This window comes from Dermacentor variabilis, chromosome 10, assembly GCF_050947875.1.
Source record: "Dermacentor variabilis isolate Ectoservices chromosome 10, ASM5094787v1, whole genome shotgun sequence".
NCBI lineage: Eukaryota > Metazoa > Arthropoda > Arachnida > Ixodida > Ixodidae > Dermacentor > Dermacentor variabilis.
Genome location: NC_134577.1, coordinates 122137931 through 122149941, shown reverse-complemented (window position 1 = coordinate 122149941; position 12011 = coordinate 122137931). Strand labels below are relative to the sequence as shown.

At 46.9% G+C, this 12011-nt stretch overlaps 1 protein-coding gene across 3 annotated transcripts in view; it reads right to left on the bottom strand.

The window, feature by feature from the left end:
• Polr1A (RNA polymerase I subunit RpI1) overlaps window positions 1-12011 on the bottom strand; it is a 314770-nt gene that overhangs the window by 263313 nt on the left and 39446 nt on the right. The window lies entirely within an intron of this gene.

Sequence of the window (12011 nt, the reverse complement as noted above, 5' to 3'; positions counted from 1 at the left end):
CTGCGCCAAACGAGGATTTGCTGTGCCGGCGGAATGATCTGGCTAAGACTTAACCTACCAGAGCTGACGGGGAATGACATCGGCGCTATTCGCAGACTACCATCAAAGCCAAACAAAACTCCTGGAATTATTGTTCGATTTGCCCAGCAGTCAACCCGCAATAAGTGGCTGGAAAAGCGGAAAGCCATCAGGAATGATTCATCGGGTGTTTCGATCAGTGAGAACATGACCCAACATAACAGAGAGCTGCTCCGCTGTGCAAAAGAATGGACAGAGAACAATGGCTACCGTTTTTCATGGCATTGTAACGGAAAAATTCTTGTACGGAAAAGAGAGTGCGATAGCGTCATTGTCATTCGTTGCGCAGCTGACCTTGATAAGCTGTGATATGATTTTACCTGGCACAGTATCCTGATATTTCTTTTGGTATCCCTCTCACCATGCTTCCTTCCTCAACTGCGCAGGTATTATAAACCTTAAAAACTTCAATGATACTAGCTGCCAAAAATGCCTCAGTTGTGCTCATTTTAACCTTAGATCTGGTAGAAATAAGCAGGATGAACTTGATTATTTTTTTAGTGAAGCACAAGTACGCTTTGATGTTGTGATGTATTCAGAAACATAGTTTGCCTCGGAAGAGAACGTGTTTACATCTCCAACATATAAATCCTACTACATGAACCACAAAGGCAGAAGTGGTGGTAGCGCAGCAATGCTAATCTCCAACTTAATTGATTCTGAAATAATGTCAGAATTCTGCTGTATCACTCCTTTTTATGAAATGCATGCTATCAGATGTGGTACTTCAGTTCCTTGTGTTTGTTACTGTCCTCCTTCAAATAATATCCGTCTGTTTTTCTCCTTTCTGAACTCTGTTGGAATTCATCAGTGAAAGAAAATATGCATTAATTCTGGGTGGTAACTTCAACATCAACTTGTAAGCAGTGCTAAATTAGAACTCGAATCGCTGTTAAACTCTCATTCTTGTCAAAATTTTATAACATCCCCTATGCGAATCACTCCACAATCAACAACACTTTTAGATCTGTTTATAACCAATTTTGATACTTCCTTTGTTAAGGCTGGCACTTTAATTCATAATATTAGCAACCACTTGCCTATATTTATGTTTGGCAGTCAATTCAATGACACACCTAAATGACTGCATTCAGAATTTTCATACAGACTAATTACTCCTAAAACACTATCCACTTTTAGAGATTGCTTAGGCAGAACAAACTGGAATGAACTATTCGTAACAAGCGACCCCAACTTGGCATACGATTTGTTTGTGAAGAAGTTCTCTGAATTATACTTTGCGTATTTTCCCATCAAGACTTTTAAAACACGCAAGAAAAGTCGAAAACACTGGGTAAATAAAAATGCCTCAAGCTTATAAGAAAGGGGGACAATTTGTTTAAGGCATTTATAGTGAGTAAATCCACTGAAGCCCTCAAAGCTTTCAAGAAATACAGAAATTTTGTCACTAAACATCTTCGTGATGCAAAAAAACAATATTATTCTAACCTGTTTAACTTGACACACGGACGCACAGAAAATGTTTGGAAGGCACTTAACACTGTAATTAGTAGTGCAAATGAGGCAGTAACCAAAATTGTAGAAGATGGAATAGAAATTCAAGGCCCTGAGCTAGCCAATGCATTTACCGACTTCTTCCTATCAGTTGGTGACGCTACCACCAGCAGTGCTGACCTAAGATATCGAACTAACCAAACCATATTTCTAGAGCCAGTTTCAGATGGTGAGCTTGTACCTACACTTCTAACTCTCAGCAATAGCAAAGCCACTGATGCAGACAATATTCAAATGAAACCAGTAAAATATGTCATGCATATACAGTGCAGTTCACTTATAACGATACCACATATAACGATATATCAGTTATAACGATGGGTCGACATGAGAGTGTCATTTTATGCATTAGGTCTATGGGGAAAAAACCATTTATAACGATAGGTCATTCACCGCGTATCGGATATAACGATCAAAATGTTGGCGTCTGGACAGCGTTTTCCGTGCCAAATAAGCGTAACATTTGCATTGCTTAGTTCCCTGAAACGAACAATGTCGAGACGAGGCGATGTTTATCTCCGTAAGTTCATATCTGCCCCCATTACCGCCCAGCACGTCCCGCCCCGACCGTGCACCGGAGAGTACCTGAGTAGGCGCAGCGCGCCACAAGATGGCGCTAGCTGCTTCATGCGCATCGGCCACAGTCGCTCCGAATGAGAGAGAAAGAAAAAAAAAAGTGACAAGCAAAGCAGCGCATCTTTCTCTCGCGATAGCAGGCCGACGCCACCGAAGCAGCGTGCAACCAACGGTTCAATCCAGTTCGAAGATGGCGCCGACAAAGCACAAAGCTTTGTCGCTTGACACGAAGATGGATATTTTGCAGGACTCTCAATCCAGCTTCAAGGTGAGCGCCCTTGTGAAGAAGTATGAGCTCGCCCAGTTAACGATATCAACCATCTTGAAAACCGGGAGCACTGCAATTGTGAAGGCAGGGGCTATCAGCGGCCATGCCGATCAGCGGAAAAGGGTTAGAGACCCTTTGTACGCCGATGTTGAAGAGGCGCTTTACCAGTGGTTCATCACCAATTGCTTTAAAAAGGCGGGCTTTGTGCGTAAGGACGAACTTCCCCAACCCACTGAGACCAACACGGTGGAAGCCGCTGACATAACCGAGCTCTGGGAGCTCGTTCCTACTGGTGACACAGGTGGTGCATTGAAGGAGGAGTTTTTGACTGCAGACAGTGCTGCCTCGTTCTGCGATGAGGTCACCGACGAGGCGATCGCCGAAGATCTGCTGTCTCGACAGACGGCAAAGTTGTGTGACGGTGGCGACAGCAGCAGCGACAGTGACAACGAGATTGACAGTGGCTCCTTGACCCCGACCTCGATGTCCACGCAAAGTGCACTGTCGTCGATCGACTCCTTAATTGATTTTGTGCATGCCAAAGGATCGCCGCTAGTGTTCGCGCAGCCGCTGGAATCCATGCACACCGCAGTTGTGAAGCTGAAGCTGCCACAAAAGCAAGTGCAGATTTCGGACTGTTTCAGGGCGCGTAACCTGTAACACGGTCATTGGCGCAAGAAATAAAGTTTGTTTTTCACAGCCTACTTTCTACATCATCTATTCTTTAGAGCAAGTAGTGAATTCGAGTTCAGAGCTGCAAAGGTGTGTCCCGCGTTCTTTATTTTAAAATTTTTTTTAATAACTGCAGTCCAGATATAGCGATCATCGGTTATAACAATCATATTTTTCGTGTTTCTCGATATCGTTATAAGTGGACTGCACTGTACTAGCACCCTGCCTTACCTACATCTTCATTATGTGTTTATCTACGGGATTCTTCCCTCGAAATATGCAGACAGCAAAAGTAACAGTTGTATATAAAAAGGGTGATAGAAATGACATGTCCAACTACCGACCTACATCAGTTCTGCCTGTATTTTCCAAAGGTTTGGAGAAAATAATTTTCAAACACCTGACCTCTTTCACTGACCACTTCAACGTGATCTGTTCTGCACAGTATTATTTTCGGAGAAACAAGTCTACAGAGCTCACACTACTGGCCCAATCATTCTAGAAAATTTCGAGCGCAGAAATATGGTACTTGGGATTTTTTTAGACTTTTCAAAACCCTTTGACCACATTAGTCATGATATTCTGCTTCAAAAACTGGATCACTGTGACATAAGAGGTATCGCGCACAAACTAATCAAGTCGTATTTGCTATACCGCACTCAATTTGTTGTCATTGAAGGAAAACATTCCTCAATACAATCTATTAAAACAGGTGTCCCTCAGGGAAGCATCCTGGGACCGTTTCTTTTCATACTTTATATTAATGAGATTGTCCACATTGATGAAATAGCCCATTATATAATCTATGCTGATAACACGAGTCTATTCTTTTCAGGCAAATCGTGTGCCGATTTGGGTAGTCGAGTGAATAGCGCACTGTCTGAAATTAATGCATCGGCTCAAATGAACTCCCTAAAACTAAAGAGTAAAAAAACGAAGGCTGTTTTATTTCACCCCCGCCACCACATATGTCCAGTTGCCCACCATTTCGTTACATAACTCTAAAATTGAAGTGGTAAAACGCTTCAAATCACTGGGCGTGTATTTTTCACAAAACATGACACGGGATGATCACGTGAACTACATTATTAATAAACTATCTAGGACAACCGGCATTATGCGCCGTCACTACTACTATTTTCCTACCTCTGTTAACATACTCATATATAACTCTTTATTTTCTTCTCTATTGAATTACGCGTTTCTTGTATGGTCAATAACAACAGCTTCAAACATTAGCAAACTTTCCGTCTTGCAAAAAAGTGCTCTACGCCTAGGCTGTAAAGTCCCATATCGCTACCACAGCGCAGAATTGTTTAAGAAGCACTACATAATTCAGGTTCCATCAATGTACGATTACAAGCTATGCCGTTTATATATATAAACTCAGTTTGCTGAAAAATAATGATGCCATGACAAACCTAGCAAGGCTAGAGAAAAACTTACTTGCTTATAATGTACGTCATCCTGAAGTGTGGTATGTCGCCAAATGTAGAACCAATTACGGAAATCGAGTGTTACAATTTCAATTGCCTACACTTCTAAACTACATAATAAAAGAAAATAAGATTGACATACAGTCGAACCCGGGTATATCGAATTCGACGGGGATCGGAAAATAGTTCGATATAGCGAAAATTCGATATACAGATATAGGCCAAAAAAGCACTCGTGATCATAACAAATTGTAACTTACCGATTGGAACAGCCGCAAATCGCATAGCATGTGCACACAATATGAAAGCGCTTTATTTCACGGAAAAAAAAATCACTAATTTTAGGCTGCTTTTTCCTCTGGGAAATGAAGTTGAACACACTAGACTCAATCTTCTCAAGACTGTCCAGGTGCGAGAGCCCAGTGCCTTTCATTTCGCCGCAACAGCGCCGAATCAGGCTGAACGCTGACGCCTATTCAGTGGCTGTGCACGGACGCGTTTCTTCGAAAACACAGTTGCCCTCGTCGTCGCTGGAATCGCCGTCTTGAACGCCTGCTATTCCGGTCACAATGTCCTGATCAGCAAGGTCGGCTACCACATGAACTTCGCTGTCAGCATTAATGAAGTCATCAACAATCACTTCGGACGGGACGGCGCCGGAAAAATTGTACAAGTCGCGAAACGCGTCCTACAAGCACTCATCGTCATCTAAAGCTTCCGGACATTCATCTCCGGCCACTTCAAGGCCTGCCTTGCCGAAACAGTTGGCAAGGCAGGCCTGCTTCACGTCGCCCCAAGCGCCGGTAATCATCTGGATCGCGCCGAGCAGGTCAGTCTTGAGATCGGTTCCCATGCGGAGGTTTACGAGGAGCCGTTGAATAAGTTGCTTCCGATAGCCTACCTTGAATGCCTTTATGATACCCTGGTCAGAGGCTGCAGTCGCACTGTGGTGTTCAGCAGGAGAAACTTCAGTTCAATGTGCTGCAGCTTGCAAGTCGTTTGATGGGCCGAATAGTTGTCTACCAGAAGGCAAATTCGGCGGCCCGACTTGCCCAACTCAGCGTCCCAAGCCTGCAGCCATTCAACAAAAAGTTGACGTGTCAACCAGGCCTTCCTATTACAGCCGTAGCAGACGGGAAGCTGTTTACAGTTCTTCAAGCAGTGCGGTGACTTGCTCTTCCCGATCACGAATGGCCGTAGCTTGCACGAGTCGTCCACATTGGCTGCAAGCAGCACCGACACACGCACTTTGCTCATTTTACCGCCGTGACATGAGGTTCCACGAAGAGAGAGTGTCTTATTCGGCAACATTTGCCAAAAGAGACCCCTTTCGTCCGCATTGAAGATTTCTGCAGGTGAAAACTTCGCATTGATCTTCGGCCACTCCTCAGAAAGCCACTGCTGCATCGTCTGGCTGCTGACAATCCCACTTTCACCTGAAATGGCCTTTCCTACAACGCCGTGGCTGTTTTTAAACCGTTGCAGCCACCCAGTGCAACCGCAAAAGTTCTTTTCACCAAAAGCCGTAGCAAACCATTTGGCCTTTTCGATTAACATCGGGCCATCCACAGAAATACGTGGAAAAACCACGTATAGAGTGCCTTCTCCACTTTGTCAAAAGCAGCACACGACACGCTCCCGAGCGACTTTCCTCACCTGCTTTAAGCTTGATGTCCTCCTTGTTTTTTAACAACGTACTTAAGGGGGCACGCGGCCCTTGAAAACCGAAAAATCGCGAAAAAGTCGATTTTTGAAAAACTATATTTTTGAGTTGTATGTCCCATAAACTACCTGTTCCGTAATTATCAGCACCTAATTCAACCGTAAAGTACCAAAAATAACGCTACTTTTGAGGCCACCGCGGCCCAAGAAACACGCGCAAATGCCGAAATAAAGTCAAACTTCGCGTGCGCGCCATTCCCGGCCCATGCGGCCTGCCCGCGCCATCTTGGTGTCGTTTTGACCGTGGATTCTTTGCCTCTATTTTGCCGCCTTGCAAAATGGCATCGTCGGCGCGGTTGAGGCGGTATTGGCGTTTTCCCGCGATGTGATGCGGAGCGCTGATTGGTCGGAGCAGCGAGTTCAACTCTCGCGGGCTAAAGCGCGCCTGCCATTGGCTGCTGCGCGGGCGGCGGCGGCCGCTCCCTGTGATGCCGCACTCGCGTCGTTGTTGCCCCTTGCACCGTCCGCCTCAACATGAGCTTGCGCGCTGCTCATCGCCTTACGCTATCTTTTAGATTATTTGCTCCGCTTTTTTTTTTTTTCGCTAGTTCTTCGCTGCACGCGATGCCGGCAAAGCCCAAGACAGTGCAGATGTTCGGTGCACGGGAGCATGATATGAGTCTTGTACGAGCATCGAACTTCCCATCTCCCGCAGAGAGTGCAGACTGCGTAGACGCTTTTCAGCAGCGGAACTGTGCTTTCGGCTGTCGCCAGTCGAAAATCCGACACACTGAGTCTTCCTGGAGCCGCAAGAGCTAATTAGAAGCTCCGCAGGAGCTTTCTAATAAAAAAAACACCTGTGTTCAACTTTAAGGCCTGTTTTCTCGGAATCGATTTTTTCGCCAGTAGTGGTGCTGGGGAAGGCGATATCTCAAGAACCGCTCTTCAGATTTGCATGTCGTATTTTTTATTCTGTTCCTGAATGACTTTGCCAGGGGGTAACAGGCTTCTTTTTTTTTAAAGCTGGTGCAGTTAATTTATAATAAGCAATTAATTTTTGATGAATGTGGTCATTACTGGCTACAACAAATTCAAAGTTGTCTTAAAATTTTTTGGAGGGGAAATTAAAGAAAAGGGCTCTTTAGCCCCCTGGGATATCTATCAAGGAATCATCACAGTGAATTTCAGCTTCCTACGATGTCCTGGCATTTCTCCAGGCTCTTCCTCAGGCATATACATGAATCACCTAGTTAGACCTCAATAACTCTGGAACTAATAAACATATCTTCATGAAACTTTGCAGTTCCTCATAGTTCGGTGGTGTGAACATACCCTGAAAGTTTCATCTGGATATCTTAAAAAATAAGAAAGTTTGGTCTCCAGGGTAGCCTCCCCCCTTAAAGTAAACCACGGAATGCCGAATGCATCTGCCACAGAGGACTTTTCTCCCTTCTCGACACGCCGGATTAGCTCAAACTTTCTTGCAAAGTACAGATTATTCCTCTTTTTGTATGTCTGTGGATGCCATTGCTCACCAGATGACCGCAATCATACATGCTACACACGGCACGTTGAAACACAGGTACACATGAGAAAACGCGCGATGCGCAGATGGCAGTCTGAGCGAAGCCTGTTCATCGAGTAATGGCGGCGAGGAGTTACGGAGTCGCCCGCTATCGGAAGCGCCTCGCTGGCGTAGTATGAGGGATCACGTGGCGCGCTCCTCATAGGTTTCGCTGTCAGCGCTCACTGAAAACACCACGCGCGAGCTCTCCCGGACATTTCTGTAAGTACTTTCGAAACGAGAGAAGTTTCTTACTGTCTAAATAACAATCTTGGGCAAACTGAAAGCACACAATCGTTTACAGCCGCTATCTCTTTACCGAATACGTACAGTGAACGCCACTGCGCGGGGTCGCCGCGATGGAGTCTCCCGAACCAGCTTCTTGCGTGAAAGGTAGGTAAACGTTGAGAGCAAACTATGTGAAATACGTTCTTGTAGTGTTTGTATAACTAAATGGAGCGTAATAGAATGAAGCCTCAATGCAGCGATCGCCCAGATTCGCAGCGACCAACTGCGCGTCTGCATGCTTGTCCGCGCACTGTTTCGCTTTCCCCGCGCGCGCGTTTTCGCACCGTGCCATGAGCTTTAGGCCGCAGAATATGAGCATTTGACAGTATACAAGCAACCATTGCTGCGTGGGCGCTATCAGAGCTGTTCAAAAATAATTTCGTTGTAGAGACTTCGACGCCTACGGGGACTGTGATATGCCGTCGCGACGATTCAATCTTTTTTTCTGCTAAATTCTTTGATCTTTCAATACTATTTCTCGAGTTGCGTCGCACTGTATGTTTATCGGCGTTCTCAGTGTGCAATTTCCCGCTGCTCCTTTTTTGTAATCCAGTGCATTAATTCATAACACAAACATGACCATATGCCATGTTTTCTTTAAATGTGCTTCTTAGCGCTGCCTTTCCACTCCACTGAACTTGCCAGTATCTATAGTATCGACAAGTTCATAGACCAAACCGTCATGACATTAGTCGAGCAGCGGACTCGGCCGAGCGTCTCAGTGCGCGTTTCCAAAACATTGCAGACCGGGCGCCGTAGCAGAAATCTTCCTCGCGTCTGTGCTTGCTGCATACCAGAGTTGTAGCCGATGACTGTTTGCCGGTTTTATGTTTCGCGAGCCAAGCTTCACGCAGCTTGTTGTGCTGCGGCTACGTGTGAATAAGGCTGACACCGGCCTCCGTTACGTGCGTCCGGCCTTACGGCACCGAGCAGTAGCCTACCATGTTGCGCGCCTTCAAAGGCAGCCGCTACCTATTGTAGTGCTTTGAAGCGTGGTAAAGGAGACACTCGAAGCGGAAAAATTTCGCCACTAAATGAAAACCGCAGCGTACGGGGGAATTTAAACTCATTTTCAGCTCGCTTCGGCGCGCCCGAAGCAGCCGATGCGGCCGCTATGTCCACGTGATCCCTCCTAGCACATCACGCCGACGGTGGCGCCAGCTTTTCCAGTGGTGGAGCTCGAGGCCAAAAGAACCAACGTTCGAGCCGCAGTCAACGGGGCTGCGAAGGAACGACAAAGGGAAAAGAAAGAAGAGAGTGTGGAAAAAGATCGGCAGAATATGCTGTCGAAGGCGCTGTGGGCGCAATTGCCGCTTCGCTATGCTTCGTTTTTTGAGCCCTCTCTGGCAGCGACCGTGCCGACCCCTCATTCTCTCTTCCTTTCCCCAGGAAGCATGGCTTGGAAACATCGCCGCATCTCCATGCCGCGCACTCTCTTCGTTAAGCTCCAATGGCCTTGCCCAATGCATATGCCGGCGGTACAAGAGGAGCGAGAGAGCTGCACAATGCACACGCCAGCGGTACAGGAGGAGCAAGAGAGCTTGCGCCGGTGGGGCGCAAGAACGGGGGAAAGGCTCTGCATCTCCGTCGCTAGGCGACGGCCGCGCATGTGCAGAGGAGGAGCCTGCTGAGTGACTGCGGAAATGTTTTCCCCTGAGGACCGGATACGAATGTCTTTGGGAAAAGCGCACCTTCCAGGGGCGCGGTGCGGCGCCGTGTTCGATATGTCGAATGTCCAACGAAAATGGAATTCGATATACTACGCAATTGCCCTATACTTTGACATAGTATTTTCAATGGAGTAATCTGTGTGTTCGATATAGCCAATAATTCGAAATATGCGGGTTCAATATGTCCGGGTTCGACTGTATCTAGTAAATCAACCAAAAAACTGTGCTTAATGTTTGTATAATGATGTGATACAATGATTTCCTTTTCTTTATCTACTGTATAATCTGTATAATCTGTATAACTGTATAATCTGTATAACTGTATACTGTATAATCTGTACTGTACTACTGTATAATCTACTTTGCAAGTGACATTTTATAACTCCTGTAAGTGTTTTCATCTTAGTAGGCTGTACTCCCTTAGCCGCATGCTTTAATGCTTCGCCATGTGCTAGGGTGTCAGGGCTCCTCAAGCTGTCTTACAGCTTTTAGCTGTCCCCCTCACAACTTTTCCTTGTTGTGGAATAAAATTCAATTCGATTCAATACTCCAGCGGCTGCTGCTTATAGCGCAGCCGCCGTAGCTGAAAAGTGACCGGCGATATGGACAAAGTGCGCCTAGTGCCAGTAGCTTCGTATGCGCTGTGCTTGCAACATTCAGTTCGCATTGAAGTGCAAGACAGCGCAAAGGTCAATTTGCTCGCTGCTGCTGCCACACTTAGTATTTTGCTTAATTTGCTATTGAAATTAATGCTTTGCCTTTTGGGTAAAACTGCGACTTCCTTGTTTCTTACTTTGGGCATTCGTCACTCACTCTTTGCAATAGCGTTGTTAGACATTGCAATGAAAGTTTCGTAAGTGAGGCGTTTTGGATATTACGGACTTCGGATAAAACGGACGTCTTTTGTCGGATTATCAGGGTCAATTGTAACGAGAGTCGACTCTACATATAAACAAAAAAACTCATACTTTTCTCCGATTCTCATACTTGTCTCCGACCGATTGGTACACGCTGGGTGCAAGGTGCACTCCACAAGGGGCGGTGCTCTCTCCACTATTATTCAATCTAGCAATGAAAGGGCTCTCGGACCGGCTGACGAGAGTGACCAACGTCAATCACGCCCTGTACGCAGACGACATTACGGTGTGGTGCCCGGGAGGGTCCGATGCAGAAGTCGAGCAGGCTCTTCGAGAGGTGCTGGACATAACGGAAGAGTACCTGAAGGAAACGGGACTCCGTCTGTCACCTAGCAAATCAGAACTGTTGCTGTACAGGCCCTCAAAACAAGGCATGAGGAATTTGACGCCGATCGATCAAATACCTATCAAATTACACACGAGTGCTGGCCAGCCGATCCCCAGAGTGGACACTATAAGAATCCTGGGGCTGCTAATTGAGGCTAGAGGCAGTAACACACAAACGGTCATGAAAGTCACGTCCAAAACGGAAAACGTGCTTCGGCTCATCCTCGGGGTGACGAACCGCAGGGGAGGGCTCAGCGAGAGCAATCTCATCAGACTTTACCACGTCTTGAGGCACGTAAATTACGTAGCCTCGGCGCTAAAATGGACAAAGAGAGGTGTGGCCAAGATAGAGACAATGATGCGCAAGGGCATCAAAAGGGTGCTAGGTCTTCCGATCACTACAAGCATGGAGCGGCTCGATCAGTTAGAAGTCCACAATTCACTAGCGGAAATCATCGAAGCACTGACCAAGGCACAGGTCGTGCGGCTGTCGACCACCAGGGCCGGCAGACACATCCTAGAAAAAGCAGGGATAAATGCAGAGGCAGAGTGCAACGCACACAAGGTCGCACTCAGCACGGCGGTCAGGGGCACTTTCATGGTAGAACCGCTTCCGAGAAACGTCCATCCGCAATTCAACAAGGGGTACTGAAAGGCGAGGGCCCGAGCACTGCTGAAATTGACCGCCAACTGCCCGGGACTGGCGGCATTTGTAGACGCGGCCCAGTACGGGCGCAGCGACCAGTACACGGCCGTCTTGATACGCTGGGATGGTACGATCATTAACGCAGCATCAGTCGAGGGGGTAACATCAGAGGTGGCCGAACAGGTGGCAATAGCCATGGCAATGAGGGACCCCGAACGTCCTTACGTGTATACAGATTCGCAATCGGCGGCCAGAGCATTCGCCTCGGGCTCGATATCGCGGGAAGCGGCGACCGTCCTCGGCAGCGAGGGAGCCGCAGGTCATCACATCGTCAAATGATTTCCAACCCACATGGGGGCCGACGTGCACCCCGACTTTCCCAACGCCAACGA